This window comes from Bactrocera tryoni, chromosome 2, assembly GCF_016617805.1.
Source record: "Bactrocera tryoni isolate S06 chromosome 2, CSIRO_BtryS06_freeze2, whole genome shotgun sequence".
Classification (NCBI taxonomy): Eukaryota; Metazoa; Arthropoda; class Insecta; order Diptera; family Tephritidae; genus Bactrocera; species Bactrocera tryoni.
Window position 1 is genome coordinate 7,290,667 of NC_052500.1, and position 27,818 is coordinate 7,318,484.

Consider the following 27,818-nt stretch of genomic DNA (forward strand, 5'->3'; position numbering starts at 1 on the left):
ACCGATATTGTCAGCAATTGGATCGTTTGAAATAAAGAAACCGTCAGCATTGGCTAATAGAAAAAAGTTATGTATGTTACATTAGAGGAACACTAGACCACATACATACATACATCGATTCTGTCTAACAAGAAGTTCTAAAAGCTTAGTTGGGATGTTCTTATTCATCCAACTTACATATAATTCGGACCTAGCATTTTTAGTGATTTTTTTCTTCTTTTTGTCTATCGAGACTAATCTTGCTGGTAAAAAACTTGTGAGATACGAATGTTCCAGAATGTGCTTCGCGCGCTAAGCTCAACTTATGGTCAACATAATCGGCCCACTGCGCGTACTATTCGCAACTTCAGCCCCCCTCTTCAGACCCAGCATTCATTATTGGGTAATATGCGACCAAATAGACCATGGAGAGCCGACGACTTGGCGCAGTTTACGTCGAGATCTTAAATTGAAAGCGTACAAAACCCAGATTCTGCAAGAATTGAAGCCGATCGACCTTCCCAAGCATCCCTTCCCAAACATCCAAGAATATCTGACGTTTTCGAACCAAATTTTGTTCAGCGATGAGGCCTATTTCTGACTCAATGGGTATGTAAGCAAGCCAAATTCACGCTTTTGGGAAGAAGAGAAACCTGAAAAGACTCAGAGCAGTCATTTCATCCAGATAAAACAACGGTTGGGTGTGGTTTGTGGGCCGGTGGAATCATCGGTCCATATTTCTTCAAAAATTGTCGCGCCATGATAACCGACTATTCCATGCCTGAAATTAAAGCTCGTGTTCTTGGGGACATTTGGTAGGGAGCCTATGAGTATGAGAATTTATGAACATGCTAGAAATCAGTACTACTATAGATAATAAATTAATAATAATGAATCAAGCTTAACTTAAAGCCTCTTAGACAAATACACATACACATATTTGTCCAAATTAGGCAGACCTAGTTTCTACAATTATTTCTAAAACTTTTGACACCCCATCACCGATTACAAAAATCAATACAATTACCGTTTAGGATGTATAAATAGTAATTATGTCCAAGCCGTTTGTTTATCCTTCCACGCAAGGGACTCCCTGGCGTATACTTAACATTTGGCACAGTCGTCTGCCCTAAACACTTCCACCACCACAACGACCGTTGAGAAGTTAATTTTGAATAGGGAATAATCACATGTTATTGTATTTGCATAATAACAACGAAAACGATGTCAAGTATAACAATAACAACAACAACAATTTGAAAATTCAAGTTCGAGCCTACGCCTCCTGCCACTGTCGCCTACCCACTTCAGCTGTTGTCGTTTGAAATTCGTTTAAATTAAGTCATTAAATTGCAATATTCATAAATTTTACGCCGGAAAATATTATATTACACGCAACATTGAGTTTGTTGCTTCTTCTTACTGTTGCTTTTTGTGAAGTGAAGACTATGCATTTGCATATTAACAACAGCTGTGACAGTCAAGCCGCGGTAATATCCGCTTATTGAAAATTGTTTCTTACAAGTATATAAATATATGTATATATCAGCATGTAAATTTTTCACTAAGCATAAGCTAGCGGCAGCTTAATGCTAAGCAAACACACACACACATTTCTAAAAATCTATAAAGTAGGTATGAGTACCATTCAGGTGGTTAACCAACCGCTAAGCAACAAGCAAAGCCGCCAGTTAGCTGTCTGGTACCAGCTTGCAGCTACCAAGAATCATAAGTGCTACAACAACAACATTTTTTATACATAACAACAACATCATGCTATTATTTTACCACGTGCTGTCAATACTCTTAACTTAGCAGCATTCTAAGCGTGCTTAAGAAAGACCGTAAGTGGGGAAAATCCCGCTTCCAATTTTTCTGAGAAGGAATCGTTTGTGGAAATATAAAAATGATTTGGTCGTGCAGCTAAATGGACTTTAGTGATGAAATAGATAAACACAATTGCAAGTGAAAGAGTAATGCTATGGAACAGAAGAATATGGAAAACGAATAAACACAAATGGATTAGTGTCTTGGAGAGGAATGTCTCAAGACTCAAGTAGACCATATAGCTACAAGACGAAATTAAATATTTGGCATTAGCAGTTGTTTTTTAACAAGTTTCATAACGGACTAAAACACGTAGATACGAGTACCGAGAAACTTTATCGAATAAAGCCTGACTGATACCCAAGTTCACTCACGGGACCATAGCTCGGCCTCTAACGCGGACACGCATGACCTCCCTTAACTCCTACCTCCAACATTTAAGCCCTACTTTTAGTTGCATTAACCCAAGCTTAATCTCATTTAACGCCAGCTTTAGCTACCTTGAGAATTAGCTTGCTCTTCGGACCCTAACTAAACTTGATGGTTAAACGACCATTCACTTCAACCCAGCTTAAGTCCAAACAACACAAATATCATCAAGAAGTATTTCATTCACTTGATGATTATTTTCACTTGCGATTATTTTATGGCTGACAGAGACAAAACGCATAAAAAAAATTACGCGAAAAAATACAGTTGAAGCAAACACTTAGCTGGTTGACGAATATCGGAACACCGCCTCAGGAAAATCAGCAATCAAGGATTGGTATTTAGGCGTGATGAAACAAGCACCGAAGACGGTTAACGCAACGGACGCCCAAAAGAGGTTGTTGCCGACGAAAATATCAAAAAAGTCCACAAAATAATTCTAGAAGACCGCAAAGTAAAGTTCTTCGAGAAGGCAGTCCCTTTAAAGATATCAAGGAACTTGTGCACGATATCATTCACTTATATTTGGGTATGAGAAAGTTCTATGAATAGTAGGAACCGCGCGAGCGCACTGCTGATCAAAAACAACGACGAGTTGATGATTCGGGGCAGTGTTTAGAGATGTTCAAGCATGATTAACCCGAGTTTTGTGTCGATATGTGACAATGGATGAAACATTACTCCTTTATTTCACTCACAAGTCCAATCGACAGTCATCTGAGTGGACTGCACATGATGAACCGCCTCCAAAGCTTGAAAGTATGGAACAGTGGGCTGGCAAAGTTATGGCGTCTGTATTTTGGGATGCGCATGGAATATTATTATTGACTACCTTGAAAAAGTAAGGACCATCAAGAAAAAGAAGCTGCTGCATCACCAAGATCATACACCGTGTCACCAGTCAGTGAAAACGGTGGCAAAAATTCATGAATTGCACTTCGAATTGCTTCCGAATCCACCGACCTCTCCAGATCTGGCCCCCGGCGACTATTTCTTGTTCTCAGATTTCACAAGACTGCTCACTGGGAAGAAGCTTTCGTCGAATGAAGTGGTGAACACCGAAACTGAGGACCATTTTGAAACAAAGGAATATTATACTACAAAAATGGTATCGACAAGTTGGAGGGTCGCTATAATCAGTGTATCACCCTTGAAAGGAACTAAGTTGGATAAAAAACGAAGTTTTCCAAAGAGAACAAGGTAAGCCGTGCTCTTTCCAATTAATCTGTTACTTTGAGGTGAGTAAAAATAATTGGATCAATAAATTTGATTTCGGAAAATATAAGCTAGCACAATAAAATGTTCGAATACCTAGGGAAGCTCTTTTGAAATCTATGTAATTCAAAATTTTTCGAAAAAAAGACTCAACAAGAATTGACTCACTCACCTTTCCACAAAATTGAATGACGCATTCTACTAACAGCGCAGCTTACTAAACTCATTTCAGTATTAATTAGACGCATTGACAACAGTTGACAGCACAAGATCTGTGATCAACGATCTTCTAAGTAATCATAATTCAAAATATGAACTCATGAGAATCACCTTAGCTGTTGAAATGTGATGGATTGCTTATGACTTTATGCGACAAGGTGAGTATCACTCGGACTGACTGGATTTTCACACGACTTGCGCACACATACGCAGAAGGTACTTTGTCTATGTATAAGTGGATTCATAGAATCGAGTTGTTGTCAGCGGAGGTGACTATTGCGGCAAGTGCATCAATTAGTTGGGAGTGTGGGTGTTGTTTGTGCAGCAGCTGGCAACTAAGATGTCCACGAGGGAAATTTGTAATTATGCAATGCTATTTTAAACGAGTGGCGGATATAATGAATAATTGAAACGAAGCAATCGTGCATGACTAACGTATTCGTTCGTAACCCCTTAAATCAAAAGTGGTAGTAGAAATAGTTTATTTTTAATCATACAAGATCTTTGAAGTTTATAAGAAAACCTTTTTTTTACCATATCAAAAAAAGAAGAAAATTTTGGAAATGTCACAATTTACTTCTCAAAATTAGCTCAGTTTTAGCGCGATAACCTTGATCCAGCGATAGTCCAACTTCTTTAGACCGTCTGAAAAATACTTTTTCTGAAGGTCTGCAAGGTAGGCAACTGTGGAGGCGAAAAGCTCTTCAATCGACCCAAATTTCCGTTCGGTTCCTGTCTAAATAGAGAATGCAGATATTCTTCTTCTATATGGGCCCAGACATTGCTTACACGGTAATAGCTGAGTACACAACAGCGCTCCAGTCGTTCTTCCTTTTCGCTGCTTGGCGCCAATTGAAGAATCCAAGCGAAGCCAGATCCTTCTTCACCCGGTCTTTCCAACGGAGTGAAGTTCGGACGACGTGACCTAGCCACTGTAGCCGTTGTCTTTTAATTCGCTGAACTATGTCAATGTCGTCGAATATGCGGTATATGTAGTCATCGTACCATCGAATGCAATACTCGCGATTGCCAATGCGCAAAGGACCAGAAATCTTCCGCTGAACCTTTCTCTCGAAAACTCGTAACGTCGAGATGTTGTCATCGTCCATGCATGGAATAATGAGTGACTTATAAAGTTTGGTTTTTGTCCGTCAAGAGAGAACTCACAAACTGTAAATTTCAGAAAACGACGGTCATCATAATTGCGGTAGGTAAGACAGTCTTCGGAGCGAGTTCGGCGAAAGAAGTCTATTATTTCGACTTATTTCGGTCTCTGTTGTGTAGCAGTCCAAGGTCAAGAAACGATGCAAAAACTACCTTGAAATGCGTTAAACAGCTTCAAACTCTACAGTAAAGTGGTCTCACGTGTGTTCCCTTGTTATTATAAATTAGCAAACGGCCGAGGTGTTATAGCGGCAGAAAACATTCCTGTAGTGATTTCAAGTTGACAGTCCCCGACTGATAAAAGTTCGGGTCCGTTCCGGTTCTTAGAACCGACTGTCGAAATTGGCCAGTTCTATCCGAAATCGCGAAATTTAGTACCGTTAACCTCTGTTGTAGCCAATTTCAAGGTTTCTGTTCGTGGTTCATCAAAACCCGACGTACGACCACGTCGTAACTCTTTAGGCACATTTTTTACAAACGCCGTCCATGAATAAAAGTGACCGTATACAGCATCTAGGAGCTCTTTGAATTCATTACCCGGTCTCCCACTTTCTCCATTTTTTTTCTTCTCAAATTCGCGGACATGCCCACTGTAACACGAGGTCAAACCCAACCTACGCGCCTGATTCATCTAAAATTTTGGAGAAAAAGACCACATACGAAAATTATACAAGCTAAGCGAAAAATTACGAAGAGAAAAAGATAGAGGTTTATTGTTCCCTAAAACTAGTCTCAGATATCACAGTTTCGTCTGCACAAGGAGCTCATAATAGATGTTATTCACTAAGTCAAATAAGATGAAGCTATAAATAGCAAGTTCACTAAAGAGCAAGAGTGAATAAGTGAAGATTTGGGAACTGTGGTACATGAGTCTTGGGTATGGAAGTCTTCAGCTGGTTTCAGATATATCAGGTATGTATACTGCAGGGTTTCATGGTCTGCCTATGACTTTAGTGTTAATCTCCAAAACTTGTAAAAGAAAGATGTGAAAAATACAAGAAAAATTCGCCTCTGAACGTGGAAATTTTTAAAAAAATATTCGAAGAAACTTGAAGTTCATGGTGCTACATGGGTCTTGTATGTGGAAATTTCTATCTGATCTCAAATATATGAGGTTTGTATAAAACTGAAAATTAAAATCAAGATTCGACTCTAAACGTGAAAAAACTTCGAACAATATTGGAACAGCATTTGAAGAAGCCTGAAGTTCATCCGCTTTAAGAACCTTGTAACGGCACTAAAATGTATTTACACAAGCTAGTTTTGTGGGTGTGAGAAAAATAAATTTTCAAAGCTATATACATACATGCATACATATGTATGCAATTAGGTAATTAACGACCGACGCGCATACCGAAATAGTGAAGCCACACCCAGTAGGAAAAAAAAATTAAAAACAACAAGAGTGCACTTGTGCACAACAAACAGCATCGATTGACGCTGTAGAAGACGTAATACATGCAAATTACGGCGCAAGTTAGAAAAATAAGTTATAATAAAAACAACAACAACCACAGCGAAATTTCAATATCTTGAAAATATGAATATTTTATGTAAGAAGCGGTAGCCGTGCGCTTAATGATGATTATGATGATGGTGACTAAGTCATTAGCAATGCCAACATTAGACACACACACGCACACACACACACAAATAGACTTTAATTGCCAGCGAGCAGTGCGCAAATTGCAAATATTCACAACGAAATGGAAATTGTTGACGAATTGGCTCGAATTATGCGGCTTAGAAATTCTAGAATTGGCAGCAAAGAATGCGCCAACAATTGAGACGCCCAACAACAGCGCGTGTGCATTGAATCGTATGACACAAAGCACGCTTTATTGTGCGGCCAAAGACGGCGACGCAAGACACTTACATACGAGTAAACACACGACGGCGTTTGGCGCGCGGGCGGACTTTCGTAGAACAGTACAAACTTGGCACAAAGTGGGTTTTGTTTGCCAGCGCTGTTGTTGTACATATTTACTAATATAGTCTCGGTTTATTTGTTGATTTCTTGTCATATCGGCGGCGGACAATTGAACAGAGGATGATTCAGTGTAACATTCCTGGAATGCAATTTGAGTGCGAAAATCGGCGAGAATGACACCATAAAGTGTGCGACAAAACCTTTTTCGTTTTTGCAGGTGATTATAAATATATATGTGCGGTGGCAGCGCGCTTTCAACGTGCAAAGAATGGTGAATGCGCTGGCAATTAATTGCTGGTAAGAATACTACTTTGCATGACGGTTGCTAAGCAAATGCCCAGGCGATGGAAAACCGAACAGCCGAAGCTAATAATCGAATTACCCAATGAATATTTGAGTACATTTAAGTTGGCATTGAAACCAGAAAAGTTAAGAACGCAAAGTTTGAGAAAAATAGTCAGCATAAGAAGTTTTTTTGATCATAAGATTCCATCCCGAACACTCGCTTCAGGAAAACCCAAACTTGGAAGTGCGAAGCTTTATTGAACCCTCAAATAATGTTGCACAGATATTTATTTTCATCGGCATCGGGTATTGAAGGCCAGTGGTAAGAGATTACTAGCTATACAAATTCAGTGGCATTACTTAAAAAATCCAACTTTTTTCACGGAAATAAAACACTGAAGCACGAAGAACTTTTGAATGATTTGTTTGAGTATTGGTCTGATAAGAGTCGGAAAAATTATATTTGTTGTAGGAGCCAGTTCACAGCTGAACCCTAGGTAACTGTAAAGCTGATGAGCGGGCTATAGAAGACAGCTGAGAGTTACTATCAGAAGTATTCCCATTGGGAATAGGTCGGAGCTCCGTTGTTTTCTTGCGTATTACTATTACTAGCTATCTGAGGCTTATGGGAGCTTTACAAGCACTCAGAAACTTTTAGAGCTTGCGCTGTCTCAAGATCTTTCTGGCCCAAAATAGGAGTGGTAAGCTCCTCGATCTCAGCAAGGTGAACCTTGAACCCTACTTTTGCAAGTTCTGAGTCGGTACCCATGCGGTAATGTTTCAAATCTCACCGGATCCCAATTACAAAAGCTGGTTGAAAGGAGACAAGGACTGGTAAACTCCTCGCTCTCAGCAAGGTGAACCTTGAACCCTATTTATGGGAGTTCTGAGTCGGTACCCACGCGGTAATGTTTCAAATCTCGCCGGATCCCAATTAAAAATGCTGGTTGAAAGTAAACAAGTTAGACACTTAACGCTATTTTATTGACTGTTCTCTTCGCGAAATCAAAGCCGAAACATCTCAGATTTCACAACTTCAGACTTCCAGGTGGGTTAGCGCCAATATAAGTAAAATTTGAGTTCTGGATTCAAGGTAATTTATCGAAACAGGAAATATTTTAGGTTTCTCTGGTTTCACAAAGAACTTTACTTAGCAGTAAAATGGAAATTTAAGCGAAGCAAGTGGCAAGACGAAATATCTGCAGTCATCATGGTCATCGTAGATAATTTCGTCTATCTTGGAACCAGTATTAACACCAACAACAATATTAGCCCGAAATCCAACACAGAATAACTCTTGCCAACAGGTGCTACTTCGGACTGAGTAGGCACTTGGGAAGTAAAATCCTCTTTCGAAGAACACAGACCACAGCAGTCACTCATTATTCCCGTCCTGCTATATGGTGCAAAGACATGGATAATGACAACATCAGATGACGATACGAGTTTTCGAGAGGAAGGTTCTGCGAAAGATTTACGGTCTTCTACACATTGGCCACGGCGAATTCGATGGAACGACGAACTGCACGAGATACACGACGTCATTTGCATAGTTCAGCGAATTAAAAGACAGCGACTACGCTGGTTAGGTCTTGTCGTCGGAATGGATGAAAATACTCCAGCTGTGAAAGTATTCAACGCATTACCCGTCGGGGGAAGCAGAGGAAAAGGAAGATTATCTACTCCGTTGAAAAGACCAGGTGGAGAAGGACCTCGCTTCGCTTGGCATTTCCAATTAGCGCTACATTGTGCAAATAAGAAACAACTGGCGTACTCTTGTTAACTCGGCTATAACCGCATAAGCGATGTCTATGATGTAAAGAAAAAGAGATGCCCAGGATACACTTTATCTTTCCATAAAAACCTATTCGCCTTGACAAATTTCCCATAATTACTTAGATGTTTTCACGAAGAGATAATTGAGTAGCCTGTTATAAGTTAGGATCTACTACTCCCACAAAATTCCTACTATCCACGTCTTATGTCTTAAAACCCTTACCAATCTTTCAATTGCCTGTGATTATCTTAAAACCACAAATCCAGAGCTTAAGCATTAACTTCTGCATTACTTCCGCAGTCAAAATTTCAATACACGACACAGAGGATCGTATGGTTGTCTAATTAAGTGTTTTCTCCTACAATATCGAGGCTTACTCTTCGCTAATTTTGCATTAATGGTTAGAAATCTTTATATAAATAATCCAGAGGTTCCTGAATACAAAATTCCAGACCAAAATCGTATATATTCGATATTTTCTGTGGCAACACCTACATACCAACGAAATAGAAAGTTCAAATTTTTGCGAAGGATCTATGGAGTGACTCTCTGGATCGGTAGTACCTCACTTCCCTGAAAAAAATCACAAAGATCTAGGGTATAACCTTGTTAATAGGTTGCCTTTAGCCGAGTTCAATACTCCAAAAACTTATATGAGTATAAATTATGAATCATACGAGTTCCAATCTTACGGCTTTTGAAAACAAGTATATGAGGTCAATGCATCGGCAAACCTCACTCTAACTCCTATAATATATCGGTATGATTTTATCCGCCATTCTTATTTGAAGTTCTATAATTTTTTCAAAACTTATATTCAGTTTTTACATCGAAAAAGTCTGCTTACGAAACTTTCAAGCGCCTGCTAAGCCTCTACCATTAACAGCTCCTCAGTTTCTCCCGCCTCAATACCCGTAGCCATTTCTTTGCTGTAATTTATGAAGGTACTAAGCCAAGTTTGACATGTGTGCAAGCGAAAGAAAAAATTACAACAACGAGAAACGTTGGAAAACAACTGCGCTTCACGTAATTGTTGTTGTAATATACACACATACTATGTACATACATATATGGATGTGCACGTAAGAGCTTACGAAAAACCAGTTTTCAGTATCTAATATCAAGTTCAAGGTCAATACAAAATGCAATAATTTTTTACCGCAGTCAACCGCAACTACAACACCACCAACAACAGCAACAAACAACAACACAAAAACAAACGAAGAGAAAAAAAATCGAAAACAGAAAAGCACGTTGAATTTTTTTATGTAAATAAGTAAGTAAATATCAGGCAAAAAAGCAGCAGTAACAACAACAACCACACTCGTAAAATACTTAAATAATCACACATACAAAGCCGCTTACACAGCGCCGAAGCACAGCGACTACTTGAATGGTTAATTAACTAAGCGATTGAGCCGAGCTCCGGCGTTAGAGCGCGCAATATGTGGCTTGTGTGGAGCTGCTGCAGCGGCAATGACAACACCAGCAACAAAAAGAACAGCAATAATAATGGCAGCGACAACGGCAACGACTTTGGACTTTTCATTTGACATCGTCATGCAAAACGATTTGCAAATAACGTCGAAGGCACGAACGTTGGCATGGCTAAAGAGCTCAGCTGCATCGTCGTCCGAAAGCCGTTTGTCGTTCGTCAGCCGTGGATGTGCCGCGCAGCAGGCGGGGGCGGGGGTGTGGCGAAAATGTATGGCTTTAATGGCAATTTGAGCGCGCTAACTTGGCTACAAGCGAAACCAAAGCTAAATCACAGCGTGTGACCGAACGTCGGCACAGCTGCATTGACGATTGAGCGAACGCGATGAGCTACCGCTTCCTTCTGTGCTCCGCCCCTCACCACATGATATAGCATTTTGCAAGTGAAAACCATATAATTTTTGTTGGCTTGTTGCGCAATGACGTTTTATTTGTTAGCACCAGAGTTGAGCTTAGAGCTCTTACGGCGCGCTTAAAGTGAATGTCAGATTGGTGTGCGGAAAGAATGTACTGATTTTTGAAAATATGAGATAGTTCTCGTCATGAAAAGGTTGTACTCAAAAAATTTAATTTCTTCCTGCTTCCCAAAATCTTTAGATCAAGTCCTATCGAAGACGGAACTCTCAAAAATTGTCTGCAGTCTTTTCATTTTACCATATTCTGCACACATTAATGCCATTATGTTCGGGATTTACTTGTATGAAGGTCTTTATAACAAATTTGTATAGGAATTCTAGGCACAACACAACGGAATAGCATTATAAGCTGTCCAACCGAGATACTCCTTTTACGATCGATCATTCAACTTATCCTAACTTAAATACGGTCAACTCCGTTGGTGGGCTAGGCCCAACATAATCCATAGATACCCTCGAAAATCAAAGATATTTCCTGTTCGCCCTAAATTTTCTCAGCAAGACTTCAGCCCCCTACGAACTTTAACTGATGGAAAAGACTACTTCACCCAAATGCAAAGGTATCGAACTATCATTATTACGATATTTCGGGATTTATGGTGACTTACACAGACTCATCATTCGAAACGATTCCATCGCGAGGTTAAAATGTATCTATTGCATAAGCAAACTTTCGCCTCCCGAATAAAAAATATCAAATGATCAAATCTAGTCGAAACTTTACATCAACAACCAATGGGACAGTATCACACATGTACGTTGCAACCATACGTTAATCCCAGACGTCGCATCAAATGATCGAAGTCGCATCCTGGTGACCCGACGCAAGCAGTAGTTACGCCAAGATTAACGGTCAAGAAGGTTTTGCCTTGTTTTTGTTGAGATCATCTACTATGAGCTGCTTTCTCCAAACTCTCAATTCGGACCAGTACTGTCAACGATTGAGCCGACAGAAGGAGGCCATACCCAGAAACGATCAGCTTTGACCAATAGGAGAGGAATTATATCCCATCAGGAAAACTGTAGGCATTGACAGTTACTTGCCACGAGCTCCGGGAGCTTGATTGAGAGATTTGTATACATACATCCGCTTTATAGTTCGTATAGTTCGGACTTCACACAAAGTGATTCCTTCTATACCTGCTTATAGCTAGTGATTTTGCTCTCAGACATCGACTAAAACAACTGCGTTTTGAGCACTCAAAACATCGATTGATCATGTCATCCACCTTAATATCTTGACTTTGCGCCGAATGACTTATTTTTATTGCCGTGTGCCGTTCGCAGCAACTGAGACTGAAGTATAAAACGAGTAGCCGCCTTTTTCGTCGATATCTTAAATTGAAAGCATATAAAATACAGCTTGTGCAAGAACTGAAGCCGCGCGACCTTCCCAAGCGACATCGCATCGCTCTAAGGACTCTTGAAAAGTTCCAAGAAGATCCGACGTTTTCGAGTCAATTTTTGTTCAGCGATGAGACCCGTTTCTGGCTCAATGGGTATGTAAACAAGCAAAATTGCCGCATATGACGAAGAGCAACATAAAGAGTTTCAAGAGAGATGTTTCTGGCCCAGTGCAATCATCGGTCCAATTTTGTTCAAAATGGATGCCGGCGAGAACATATTTATCAATGGCGACCGTTATCGCGCCTCGATAACCGACTATATGAGGCCTGAGTGAGGCAATGGATTTATTGAGAGTACACTTCGGTGAGCAGATAATTTTACGTCTTGGGCCGATCGATTGGCCACCAAGATCGTCTGATATCATACCGTTATACTTTTTTCTGTGGGAATATGTAGAGTCTAAAGTCTTTGCCGACAATCTCGCTTCGATTCAGGTCTTGGAGAAAGACATCACAAGTGTCGTTCACCCGTTACCAGTCAAAATGCTCGAATAAGTCATCGAAAATTGGACTCAACAAATGGACCATCTGAAACCTAAGCGCGGCCAACAATTGAGAGCGATAACCTTTAAAAAGTCAAAGAATGTTCTTACGAATGATAATAAACTTTTTTGATTAAATTTGAAATTTCAGCGTTTTTTCTTGCAAAAAGTAGATAACTTCGAAATGGATCACCCTTTAATAGGTCAACGTTTTTCGCCAGCTGAAGAAGCGGCTGATGCGTTCAAAACGCATGTTGAATGCTTAGGGATTTCCAATTCTTTGGCGCAGAGTTACATTCCTAGTCGAAAGAATGTCAAAGAATCCGTCTAAATCCGTCTGTTTACTTTAAATACTTGCACATTCAACATATTTGTAATGAGTCCGACACGTGTAATGCAAATTTACATATTAACAAGTCAATTTACATATTGCAATGAAAAGAGATATAGATGCATTTAACCTCGTTGGGATGTGCGAACGCTTTTATCATAATTGTAATATTATTTATAAGTTGCATCAATTTTTATTATAAAATTTTAATTGAAATAATCTGAACTCACTTGGTAATCATTCAAAATTATAGGAAAACAAGCCATAATTAATGATTTTTAAATGTTAATTTGTTATTGTGTCACAATTAAATATGTATTCCAGCGTGTATCTTCAGTTAACTCGTTAACTCTAGATTTTATTCACCACAGTTCTTATTAGCTTTAGCTACGAGCTTTTAGCTGGTTGCACTGGGTGAGTAAGCGTTTTTTCAACGCCCTTACTTATCATACTCGCTGCTGCTCGGCTCACCTTACTATTTTACACATTATATGCTCGTATCTATGCTCGTGTATGTACGAATGTGTGCCGCTGTGGTGTTCTAGTGTGTCAGTCGGTTAATGGTGGGAAATCGTTGCACCGCCTGGTACAGAGCAATTAAATTCGTTATTCTGCAGTTTGTAGTGTTCGACTTATTTGCATATTATCATTCAAATATGTTTTATTTAGCTTTAAAGAGAGATATGTTAGCCTTTTATTCAAACACAGGGTTATCTTGTGCGAAGTGTAGTTGCAACAGTTGAGTACCTTTACAAAGATTAATTATGAGAGTGAGATTGAAGGTGCAGATAGCTCTAACAAAGGTTGGAGTATTCCCTCGAAAGCAGATGTAAATCATATTAATTAAAATAATCAAAAAAAATTTAGTTAAACATATTGACATATATCGAGTTTAAACACGTATGTTTCCAAACCGGAAACAATAGCGATAGGATTAGATTTAAACACGGGTGCACGGAAGCTATAACACCCTTTACAAGTAAAACTATTTCCAAAAATGGAACACCTCACAATCTGCGCCAACTACCGTGGGATAAGTCGCCTCAACACGACAAACAAGTATAAGGTTCTATCGAGCGTACTGTGTGAAAGTTCAAAGCCCACCGTCAACAAACTGACTGTACCTTATCAGTGTGGCTTCAGGCCTGGAAAATCAACAACTGATCAAATATTCCAAATACACCAAATCTTGGAAAGGAACCGTGAAAGAAGGATCGTCACACACCACCTCTTTGTTTTGCTTGAGCAATACCAATCCATCAGGATTGGGAAAGACCTCTTTGAGCCGATCGAAACAAAAACGAGGTGTCAGACAAGACTTCTTATAGTGCGACTTCTTCAATCTACTGCTGGAAAAGATGATTAGAGCTACAAAGCTGAATCGAGAAAGCACAATCTTTAATAAGAGTGTTCAGCTGCTGCCATCCACCAATGATATTATATCACCGGCCTCAATATCCGCGCCGTTAATTATGCTTTCCCCAGATTAGACTAGGAAGCGAAGCAAATGGATCTAATAGTGAAAAAGGGCAAGGCGAGATATCTCCTGTCATCAACCAAACAGTCGTGACACTCGCGACTTGGCTCCCACGTCACTGTTGACAGTCCTAACTTCGAAGTCGTAGATAATATCGTCTATCTTGGAACCAGTATTAACACCAACAACAAGGTCAGTCAACTCAGAATAACTCTTGCCAACAGGTGCTACTTCGGACTGAGAAGGCAATTGAGAAGTAAAGTCCTCCCTCGAAGAACAAAGACCAAACTCTATAAGTCACTCTGACAGTATCTGATGGACGATACGAGTTTTTTTTTTTAATGTTCTGCGTAAGATTTATATCCTTTGCGCATTGGCAACAGCGAGTATCACATTCAATGGAACGATAGGTTGTACGAGACATACGAGACCCTTGACCTAGCTCAGCGAATTTAGAGACGGCGGCAACGCTGGTTAGGTCATGTCGTTCGATGAAAACACTCAAGCTCTGAAAGTATTCGACGCTGTACCCGCCGGAAGAGGAAGATCTCCACGCTGTTAGGAGCACCAGGTGGAGAAGGAACTGGCTACACTTGAAATGTCCAACTGGCGCCGAATAGCGAAAAGGAAAAACGACTGGTGCGCTGTTGTAAACTCGGCTATAACCGCGTAAGCGGTTTCATCGCCAATAAAGAAGAAGAAATATCATGAAGATATTTCGTCAAATAAAAAGTTTTCCATATAAGGACTTGATTTTGATGGTTCAGTTTGTATGGCAATTGTATGGCTGTAGCATACGATAGCGGCCCGATATCGGTAACGGATCTGCTTTAGGCAAATGAGGTAACTTCTCGAGGAAAAAACGTTGTGTATAATACAAATATCTCAAAAACTAAGGGACTATTGTAATTAGGGTATATACAGAGAGACAGACTACTGGATATGGCTAAACCGGTTTGTCACGCTGATCGTTTCTATATATGAAACACCCTACAGAGTCTTCGATGTTTCCCACAGAATGTTACAAACTTCGTTGCAACCTTATTCAGAGTATAATATATCATAAAATCTGTAAGAGTAGCGGAAACAGCTGGGCAAGGCCTTCAAAATAATTAAGCATATAAGTAGACCGATGAAACTTTGGCGAACAGCAATAAAGGGACTAGGCATATAAGTAGAATGCTTGAGTTCTAATTTCTAGCTAAACCAGACTCTTCGATCTGAGTTCCCGGGTTTAAGGATATAAACAGAGATAAAAAAAGCTGAAGCTATAGTTATGAAAAACCACACTTTTATTTGAGGGACTAGTTCAAAAGAAATCAACCGCCATATTCAACGAGAAAGAATGAAATCATTGCTATATTATAATCTACATTTCTACAAAAAATTGAACTTCAAAGTTCGAGTTCTAATTATAGATAATAATAACTTAGTGACACAAAGGAAATCCCCAAAAGCCGCAATAAAAACTATAACAATTATTAGTCGTTTGTTGGTAAGTGGTTCATTTGCATGTTTCAGAAATTAAAGATATAAATATAATAATTTAAGAATAAAAATAAATGATCTTGGTCGACGGAAACCCCCTTTGCCATGTGGAAATAGTGGTGAAATTCGTTCAAGAATATAAACTGTTGTCATAAATTAAATAATAATAACAATAAAATATAATAGTTTTGGGCAAAAAAGCGGTCTGGCGGTGCTTGCACACGGGGCTATTAGCTATAGTTTTCTCTGTTCCAGACTTAATTATTAACGGTATTTAATTAATCCAATAGAAAATAAATTCAAAAGAAAATTAAAAAGAATATTTCTCCACACAGGAAATGAATAAAAACATGCTGAAAAAATGTTTAAATAAAAATATTTCTTAATTTAGCTAAATGCTCAAAGCAACTCACCAAATAATTTGTGGCTTGTCATCATACCGTCCACTATTCATTAGGAACACAAATTACACTATTTTGCTGAACACATTACGACCACAACCGTACACGCATGTAATATATTTGAACCGAATATAATTTAGCACATTTTATTTAATTTTACCAAACGCACTTTAACGACGTCAACCGAACACTTACGAAATATACTATTTTCCGATTATTTTTATTTTTTTCCGAATACACTATAACAACTCTACGCGACCCAAAACACGAACACTTATTTACGCTTTAACGACGTCAACCGAACACTCCCGAGTTAAAAATCGTATTAATATTACAACATTCGCCGAATATATTTTATTCACACTCGCACTACGAATACCGATAACCGAGCACATTTCACATTATTATGACCTTCACTTGAGAAGAGGCACCTGAAAAAAATAGACAATGCAAAATTAATATTATATTCGATAACTTTTACCAATTCTACTCGTATGAAAAAATAATCTAATAGTAAATAACAGCTAGACGTATACCTATATGACCTCTGGAAACCCAAGTACTTATAGATTGTAATGGCGGAAATACTCATCGAGGAAATGGCCAACAACAAATATAGGGAATATGGAATGGCAATTTGAAGGCTGAGCAGGTGATCGAAGGTAGAGAGAAAGTTTCGTATCGGCGAACAACAATAGTGTAGAATTAGACCTATAGCGTTATTTTTATACTCTCGCAACAAAGTTGCTAAGGAGAGTATTATAGTTTTGTTCACATAACGGTTGTTTGTAAGTCCTAAAACTAAAAGAGTCAGATATAAGGTTATATATACCAAAGAGATCAGGGTGACGAGTAGAGTTGAAATCCGGATGTCTGTCTGTCCATCCGTCCGTCTGTCCGTCCGTCCGTCCGTGCAAGCTGTAACTTGAGTAAAAATTGAGATATCACGATGAAACTTGGTACACGTATTTCTTGGCTCCATAAGAAGGCATAAGAAGGTTAAGTTCGAAGATGGGCAAAATCGGCCCACTGCCACGGCCACAAAATGGCGAAAACTGAAAACCTATAAAGTGTCAAAACTAAGCCATAAATAAAGATATTAAAGTGAAATTTGGCACAAAGGATTGCATTAGGGAAGGGCACATATTTGGACGTAATTTTTTTGGAAAAGTAGGCGTGGCCCCGCCCTCTACTAAGTTTTTTGTACATATCTCAGAAACTACTATAGCTATGTCAACCAAACTCTATAGAGTCGTTTCCTTCAGGCATTTCCTTATACAGTTCAAAAATGGAAGAAATCGGATAATAACCACGCCCACCTCCCATACAAAGGTTATGTTGAAAATCACTAAAAGTGCGTTAACGGACTAACAAAAAACGTCAGAAACACTAAATTTTACGGAAGAAATAGCAAAAGGATGCTGCACCCAAGATTTTTTTAAAAATTGAAAATGGGCGTGGCGTCGCCCACTCATGGACCAAAAACCATATCTCAGGAACTACTCTACCGATTTCAATGAAATTCGGTATATAAAATTTTCTTAACACCCTGATAACACGAAATATGGGTGAAATCGGTTCACAACCACGCCTTCTTCTAATATATTGCTATTTTGAATTCCATCTGATGCCTTCTCTGTATAATATGTATGTATGTACATACATATATACATTAGGAAATGAAAATACAATTCAATACTCAAAGTACACAAATTGATCTAATCTAATTAATTTCACAGCAAAATAAAAAAATATGTAAATGACGGATAATGAAATCTCGATTATCACTTTATCATGCGAGAGTATAAAATGTTCGGTGACACCCGAACTTAGCCCTTCCTTACTTGTTATATTTCTAAACGACTGATTATAAAAATAATACCGAAGAAGTCAGGAGAAGGGTTTTCAGAAATGAAAGAAAATGAACTCCAATAAAAAATAGTATTATTACAGTAACAAAATGACCTCACTAAAACCCGTCTACTCCCTAGATCACTAACTTCCCATTCGTTGAACTCGCTTGACGCTAGTTCTTGTAGGTCAGTTGGTACCATAGGCGACGGAGAGTTTGGAATAAATACAGATTTAAAATAAATACTATTCCACCGACTGATTAACTTGATAATGACAAGACAATGGTGCTTAATAATCAGATATTTTTGGAACTTGGTAAAAAGAATATTATCAAATTTAATATTGACACCACACATTTTAATTTTTGAAGACCAGACTTTAAATTTTTCCATATATTATAGAGACCTAAGTTAAGCCAAAGATGCAATTAGTGACAAGAGCCAAAGCTAATTGCTGGATATAGTTCTTGCTGACTACTCGTTTACTGGAAATACCCAACCTTTGACTCGAAGAAGATTGGCGTGTGAAGAAAGACACTAGAAATATTCATTCAAATCAAATTTCTTTCTTAAAAGAAAAAGCAATAAATTTATATTCGTTCTTCGGTTATTACCATCAGTTTGGGTTTAACCTATTGGGTAATAAAATTTACCAAACACAGCACTTAGACACATACATACTTGTATGTATATATAGTACATTTATAAAATGTCACTGTATGATGCTGGCTGAAGTCTCTTTACGATGCTTATCAGACATTTTTTGTTCAATTAACACTGCGAGCGAGCAAAGAATACTGAGCAAGAATACTAAATCTCATAAGCAGAAAATACCAATAAAATAGTCATAGAAGAATAGATTTATATATGAGTACCGGCATGATTGTGAACCGAAAATAGGAGGCTCAATAGTGGCTGATATTTCAGCTGAAACCAAGCAAAAAAAAGCAAGACGGTCCTTTGTGAAATTCTCCGTAATTTATAAGAAGATATATAAGAATGCAGTTCTAAGTTTTAAAGAAGACTTTACATTAAATTAATCTGCTTTCACAGCTTAGAATCGGAGAGCAAAAATTTATGCTAAAAATTATATTGCGAACGCGTCTCAAGTCCATTTTTTTCCCTCCACAGTATTTGATTGTATACATACTCGTTTACCAAATGGCTCCTTCTTCCTCTTCTCTGCATATTTGATCAATTTCTTCGTTGAACTTTCGGTTCTGCGCTATCATTGTTTCATTTTATGGCGCTTGTCCTCTTGACACTTCTATATAAGTAAGTATATAAAAATCGTGCATGTGTATGTTTGTCTACAAATTTATGCGTGGTATCAGAGTGCCGCCCGTTCCACTTTCTTAGTTTATTTAAAAATTTCCAATTTTATACCGCTTTGCAGCTTTAAATAGGCGCCTATCAGTAGTTGGTACGTCCGTCCGTTCGGTCGCCTGCTTCTGCTTCGCTTCTGTTCTATGTCTTCAGACAGCAAAGTTTGAAGGTTAATTATATCACATGCACACGCATTCAATATCAACAAAGTCCAAGCTCTACACAAAAGTTTCGTGGACTGCTTCTTTGCTTTTTGCCCGAACTGATAGTACGAAAGTCTAACAGTACATTTTCATACTTCTTGTGCTATTTTATTTAAATTGTATAATTTTTTTTGTCTTCTGGTTTTCAATTTCATTTTCTGTCCTCTCATTCTTCTTTGCGCGTCTTAAATACAATTTTGATAATCTCTTTTTTTTACCACTGAAGTTTATTTGGTTTTGGTTTGCGAAGCGTGTACTTTGTTCGTATGAAAAGCTTTCCGCGTGTCGTGATAAGCCACAAATTCTTGGTGGCAGATCATAGACTCTGCCAACATGGGTTGAAGATTATGTGTCGTTGTCTAATCTTCTAACATTGTTGGAGTAGTTTTAAGGATTTGGCGCAACTAAAATCTGGTGAGCGATCTTTCGACTCTTTTTCGTTCTTGTGTATCGATATTTTGTTACACCGAATCTTCTTCTTCTTTATTACCGCAGACACTGCCTACGCGGCTGTAGCCGAGTTTACAACAGCGCGCCAGTCGTTCTTCCCTTTCGCTGATTGGCGCGAATTGGAAATTCTAAGTGTAGCCAGGTCCTCTTTCCGAAGCAGCACCTGTTGGCAAGCGTTATTCTGGACTGGATTTCGAGACTGACGTTGTTGTTGCTGTTAATGCTGGTTTCAAGATAGACGAAATAAGCTACTACTTCGAAGTTATGACTGTCAACAGTGTCGTGGGAGCCAAGCGGCGAGTCTTTGTTTACAACGAGACCCAAACGCTTTACCGAATTTAAGTATCTGTTTTTAGCTCTTCTAATGTAGAACTCAAGAGGTTCCTTTCATATTAAATACTTCCAAAGCTAACAAATTTGTTTTCCTTCGAACTCTGTTATATAGCAACGGTATACTTCAAAAGTTCCTCGATTCATCTTCGGAATAAATGTCGAAGGTCAGTCAACTTCCACTGTGTAATTTGTCAAAAAAGTGTTGACAGTGAAAAAATGGCGAGGAAGGAGAACCAAGCAGGAAGATGACAAAGAAGATGTATGGCATACGCTTCAGTAAAGGTGCTGATCCGCTGTCAGATTGACAGAGGCAGGAGGCAGCTGACAGTGATAGCGCTAAATGACAAGCGAAATTTTGACCGTTGGCGTGATGGAATCAAAGTAAACGGTCAGTTAGGCAGCTAAAATTCAGTATAGACTTTCTATATTTTGTCATCGTGACCATTAAGCTATAGATAGCATTGAGAGCTTTAGTCTTTATTGAGTATCGAAGAGAGACTACGCGAGTGTTTAATATATATTTATCCCACAACCAATTTTTTACCACCCACCTCGGCAATTACTTTTATTCGCTGCCATTCTTTGACATTTATTTTCGTGCAGCGAAAATATAATTCATCATTTTATGAACGCGTAAAATGTTTCGCAAGCTATTTAAAATGCTATAATCCCTCTTTAGTATTTAATAAATAAATTCTTGTTTAAAGGCAATAAATTGAAATTATCGCAATATTTTTCCAAAAAATAGGTAAAAAAAATTTCAACGTCGGTGACTGACCTCTGCACCGACAAATCACCTCCGTTCAAACATTTCAAGCACCTTAGCCACCTTAGCGCTCAATGGGCACCCCGTACCGTCTGTGGTTATACGGAACCTGTTTTTATTTCCATCAGCTATTGACCGCATATTGGTTTTTGTACGCCCTAGCAACGTCCAACAAATAGTATAATAAGTTTGTTAACTTGACTTACAGTTGTTTGTAACACCTAAAATTTATCGAGATATGGTTATAATATCACACTGCTTAGCTTGTCGCGACCAATTGATTTCCGGATATCCTCAGTGGACACCCAAAACAGTTTGTTACCGACGAAAACATCAAAAAAAAAGTCCTCAAAATAATTTTGGATAACCGTAAAGTGAGGTCTGTGCAAAGTGGGTGTCGCGCGAGCTCACTTCTAAGCAAAAGCAATGACAATTTGATGCTTTGGAGCAGAGATTGGGGATGTTCAAGCGTAATAAACCCGAGTTTTTGCGCCGCTATGTGTCAATGGATGACACATGGCTCCATCATCTCATACCAAAGATCAATCGACAGTCAGCCGAGTGGACTGCACACGATGAAACCGCTCCAAAACGTGGAAAAATTCAACAGTCGTCTGGAAAAGTTATGGCGTTTGTATTTTGGGATACCTTGTAAAAGAAAAGACTATCAGCAGCGACTATTAAATTATCGGACCATTTGAAGGTCAAAATCGTCGAAAAACGTCCACATTTGAAGAAAAAGAAAGTGCTGTTTCACCAAGACCATGCACCGTATTACAATTCAGTGAAAACGACAGCAAAAATTCAAGAATTGAGCTTCGAATTAGGTCTATACCCACCGTATTCTCCAGGTTTGATTCCAAGCGACTATGTATTTGTATCTCACAAGACTGAAAAAACTGAAAACTATTTTGAAGCAAAGAACGAATCGTACGATAAAAATGGTATCGAGAAGTTGGAGGGTCGTTATAGTCAGTGCATCTCCCTTGAAGGGAATTTTGTTGAATAAAAAAACGAAGTTTGCCAAAAAAGAAAAATGTTTTTTATTATGGTAGACCGGGGTCTTTTCAATTGACTTGCTATTATTTAAAAGCATCGGAGTGTTTTTGAACCCAGTTCGAATTCAAAGCATTTCTTCCGCTTTGTCGATAGCGACTTTAATGTTCTGAAAGGTGGGAACCGTGCGAAACAAAGCGAAAAATCGAAAAGAAACCACGGAATCCAATGAAGGTCGACAAGTAGCATACCAAAAATTTGGTGGGAGCCTATATTGAAAAACGCGGAGATCTATAGAGAATCGATGGGGACCAGGGAGAGTCGAATATAACCAGTTAGAGTCGGGGAAAGTCTTAAAAAGCTATTAGAATCAGAAGAAAAATAAGAATATTCTGCGAAAGTCAGAGGAAGCCATCGAGAACCATTAATAATTTGTGAGAATTAGTAAGCACTGTATCGGGTCTTCGTAACCGGAACAGACCCGGATTTTTATCCGGCCAAGGACTGTCAACTCGGAAAAATTCAGCCGCTATAGCAAATAGCAAACAAGAAGGGAAACTAATTTCATCGTACATAAAGCGACTTTCGTCGTTAACCAAAATATGGTACTGCAATCTTCTGCAGAAAATGCTTTAATATTTACAAATCGGAAAAGTACATAAGGTTTGGCTGGAACCTAGCACTTCCCTACTGCTAATTTGCTATTGCTTTTGCTTCTGTTTTTTACCTCATTCACCGCCACACACTCAGCCACTTGACGGTCACATAAATTACGACAGATGCTTAATAAAGCTTTCGCTGTCACATTCCTGCGGCGGTCACTATAACTTTGCCATTTTTATTTCTGAATATGCACAACTCACTCATATCTCGTTCACAGCGCGTTTTGTGAAAATTCATTTCATCAACAAAAAGATTAATTTTTGTCAAACGCGCCACAATTGTTTTTGTATTTTGTATTTTTTTCCCCCGTTTTTATTGCTGTGCAAATGGCTCGCAGCATCTGGTCAGCAGTCAGCAGGAGCAGGGCGGCGCTCGGCCCAACCACACACGAGTGCCATCCATCGCGCAACTCATCCATCGTGTGATTTTTCGCATAAATTTTCGCGAAATTAAGCGCACAGATTGAAAATTGTCAGTGAAATATGGTAATAATGGACAGACAGTGCGACACATGGGCATATATATTCTTCAAGTATGTATGTATGTATATAAGTGTGAGCATATGTAATTGCCTCTTGTAGATATTATGTAGGGTATATTTTGCAATTGCAGGCAGTTTTCGCTCTCAGTTTGACATGCAATTTGTTGCAGAATTTATTGCAGTTCACAAATCTGTTGCATTCACTAGCCTAAAGATCTATGGGCGCCTCGCTTTTGTCAGTAGGTGTAATTAAGTGTGGCATTTACAATGGGAAGTTCTGGAAATAATGGTACATTGACACCGCAAACGTTAACTGTAGTTGAACATAATAGCTTTGTCTAGTGGTTCTTGAACTTTGGGTTGAAATAAAAAGGACGCAACTAAAATTATTACAGAAGTAATGATAAACAGAATCCAAAATATGTCAACCACAAAACTATTAAAACTAATTTATGTTGTAATAACATTGAAATGGAACAGTATAATGAGCTCATTATCTTAAGTAAGGCTAGCCTTTCCCTAGTTGTATACTGAGCTCTTTATCTTCAGTAAGGTTAGCCTTTCCCCACTTGTAGGATTTCTAACTCGGTTCGGTTTCCACGTGTTAAGGTTAAAAAGTTTACCGGATCCAAGTTGAAAAGCTATTTGGAAGTATTAGAAGTAGGTGAGGGTGAAACAACTCAACACTTCCTTCTTGATTCCCCTTGCTTTTGCGTGATCAAGGCTTGAACACCTGGGAGTTCACACCTTTAGGCATCCCGGTGAGCTGGCGGGTATAGAAATATTAAGTCTAAGAAGATTTATATTAACCTCAAGGCACTTTGTCAACTCATAAGAACCGGCTACAAGAGTTTTATTTTGTGGTCTCCCAAATGGCGCCATATAGCCCAAGTGATTCCAAATGCGGATCAGTCATTGTATTCAGGTAGGCAGGTAGAGTGGCTATCTACCGACGCACCTATGCCTTTAGAGGGCCATCACTTTAATGGCTCTTCTCTGCGCCATCCCGAGATTCTGTTGAAGTTCATCAGTACGAAAAGTTTTATTTGTGCAACATCCGAGATATCGTCAAGAAATCCTCAACCGAGAGTTGCAATTCTTTTGCTCTATAGAGTCTTACAATCGCATAAAAGATTTATAATAGTCTCCTCCTCTTCCAGCTCCTGATAGCTTCTCTAAAAGTCGTTACATATTGAGCAAGTCAAGAGTTAATTCGACCGAGATTCAACTACGGTTGTAGATTAATTAACTGCAGAGGCATATAAATGCCCTCTCTTCCGGAGTCTAATTGTAGGGTGGTGCCTGTTCTGGCTAGGTCAAATGCTTCACAATTCACAGAGATATAACTATGTCCTGGAACCCTTTGCAGTTTTATTGTGAAATAGGATGTTAGATCTATAAAAAGACTAAGCATTTTTTTAATAACTTCGACGAAAGTCATTATTCCAAACGTAACATTAAATTCGTGAAAACTAGTTGAGCAGCGGAAGAGTTGAGAGTCACTTATAGATTACCGAAACCCTGCTCTGACCAAAACCTGAACATATTCAAAAAGCTGCAACGAAAATCACTAGATTATCGCTTTGAGACTTTATCTTATGGAGAATTAGAATTATTTTAGGAGTTTCAGACTTATTTAAATATATTTATGAAGTATTTCCCAAAGACCCTTAAGAGGCTTCAGGCTTCTTGATTCCGCAGCCGGTCTACAGAAGCACTTCTGGGGGGAGCCGTCTGGGGTGAGCAAAATTTCTCTGCTTAACATTATTTTACATCCAAAACCCAAACAAACTTTTTACTACTCCAGATAAAAACAAGTAATTTCTCCATTTCGGAGAAATTTTTACAAATAGGCTTCTATCTTCAAAACTTGTTGCCGGTTCACCTTGAATTTTCGGCGAATACTTTCAAATGCATGCAGTTTCGATATATAAATATGCAGAAACAAAAATTGATTTTCGAAATTCACAAGTTAATATAAGCCCAACCACTATTAGCATATATTAAGAACACTAAACAATAGTTTCCCATCTTCTCTCTAATCAAAATCAATTTGCTTTCAATCAACTTCCACTTCCGTACAGACAATTTATTTGCCTACAAATTAATTCTTACATTACTTTTACTTATCCAAATAAGCATTAACGGTTATCGTATATTCATTTCCTTAACTCCACAACTCCAACAATTTCTCTGCCCACTTCAGCTTCTACTTCTCCTTCTCCTTTCTCATTAATATGCACTATAAATGCCTCAGATATTTATCAACTAATCAAAACGTATTTTTCTTCGCTTTTCTTTGCCTCTTTCTCTATTTTTATTGGTTATGAACCGATTATAACGGTAGCTATTTACATCCAATTGTTGCTGTCAGTTACAGAGTATTCCAGAATATTATATCTCCGGCAATTTTTTCCCTTATTCTCACTTTGTATCACTGAACATTGGCTATCGAGCACATGAATCTTGTATTTAGCCGCAATCGTTTTGGTAAATATTAGTTGATTTTGTACAAATAAACGGTTTTGTATCAAGAAATTGTCTAGGGTTTACTAAGCTGTGCCTTACATTACATAGGAAATTTACTCATACGCAACGCATATTGATTACTTCTTTAAGCTGAGGACATATTGTGGCGCAGAAAAGCAAAGCACCGAGAGAAAAAAATAAATTGATGAGAACACGTAACTTACAAGGAAGTGTCAGTGAAGCTTCTCTATGTAAATAGCCTTCAATAATGTGCAACCACCCTAACGTAATCTAATTACCGAGTACTAAAACGCTAGGCTAATTTATTACCAAAATTTTTTCTTCGAATTTCTTTTCCCATTGAGAATCACAGCACTTCCAGCGAACGCAAAATTATCAAATATGAGTATTCGCTTGTGACATTCACTCGTGCGAATATATGTAAGTGAACACCCCCAAAATTGACAGGCTGCCTGTCCCTAGTTATTCCCACCAAAGCTTAAAAGCAAAGTGAGCGCAAATTTTACGAGCAAACACCCTAAGCCAATTGCCTATTTCACTTAATTTGATTCAATTTCGATTGTCACACGCCCAACTGATCGTAGGTCAAATGTATGTAGTAACTAGTTTGGTGATAAGTTCAGGGAGGTTGAAGTCAGTAAAAGCGGTGTATTGATTACGACTTCGAAGAACGTGGGAGTCATTAAAATTCTAACGTCGTTTCATGAGAATTCTTGTTTCTCCAAGCTAAGTAAATAAGAAACAATGAAATGAGCTGAATGAAGTACAGAGAGCAATATTCCTAGCAAGCTCTCGTTATCCTAATAACATTCGGTCGCTGATGGTCTCTCCGGTAGAAAAATATTAATAATGAAATATTTTCCGTATTCTTTTGAGTTCCACAAGTCAAAGCAAACGTTCTAACGATGATTTTTGCGAAAAAGAGGGAAGACTAAGAAGAGACTGTGTTTAACAAATCACCGCAAATGTCTAAAAATGATTTTTATAAAGAAACGAGGACAGAATTTATTAATCAAAAGAAGACTATTAAAAACAAGAGAAACTGGCACGGACTGCCTTTATTATTTCATCTAATGAGTGTGCGATAAAGTTATACATATTTGTAGACAAATACTGTCCAGAAATACCACAAGAAGTCAAGGAATGACTAATCTCAACACCTCTTATGGAATGAAGAAAACATTAAAAGCATAGTGCGACCAAAAGCAGTCGAATGCACTGTGGGTGGACGAGGTCGCTGGAGAAGAGACACAGTGAGCTTCTTCAAGGATGGACGAAAGCCTAAAGGGAAGGTTGAAAGGGGAGTTTTATGTAAATCAACTAGAGTTTTAGGCCACCGGATCATCGTAGCATTTCTCATGCAGGGGGGAATGCCATTAAGGTGCCGGTAAATGTATTGCTCCGAAGTGCCTCTTTTTCAACGGAGTGAGTATGCGCACCGACATCAGAGTGGCAATATTAACTTTGATCTCGCTCATTGTGTCCTCAAAGTTAGGCAAGGAGTGTCTGACTTCATTCTCGATATTATCAACCTATTACAATATCAGGCACGCTTGGGTAATAGCTTGAGTAAGTAATCGCAAGGATAATGGTGCCCTCTTACTCGGATTACATCGGATTCGGAACGGGCTTGGTTTACATTATCCTTTACCGTTCAAACCTCTAGAGTTCCCACGATATTAACAGGGAGTGATCAACAATTAGCTCCTGTGCCACTGGTCCATGAGATCCACTGAACTATTTTTCCTCAGCAAGGTTCATCTTGACGCAGTACTTGCTGGGGGAAGCAGAGAAAGTGAAGACCTCCACTCCGTTGGCAAGACCAGGTGAAGAAGGACTCGGCTACACTTGGAATCTCAACACAACACAACACATCACAACAGACCAACGTTCTCAGCTGTTCAAGTGCGATTCAATTTTCTCTGCGGATCAATATT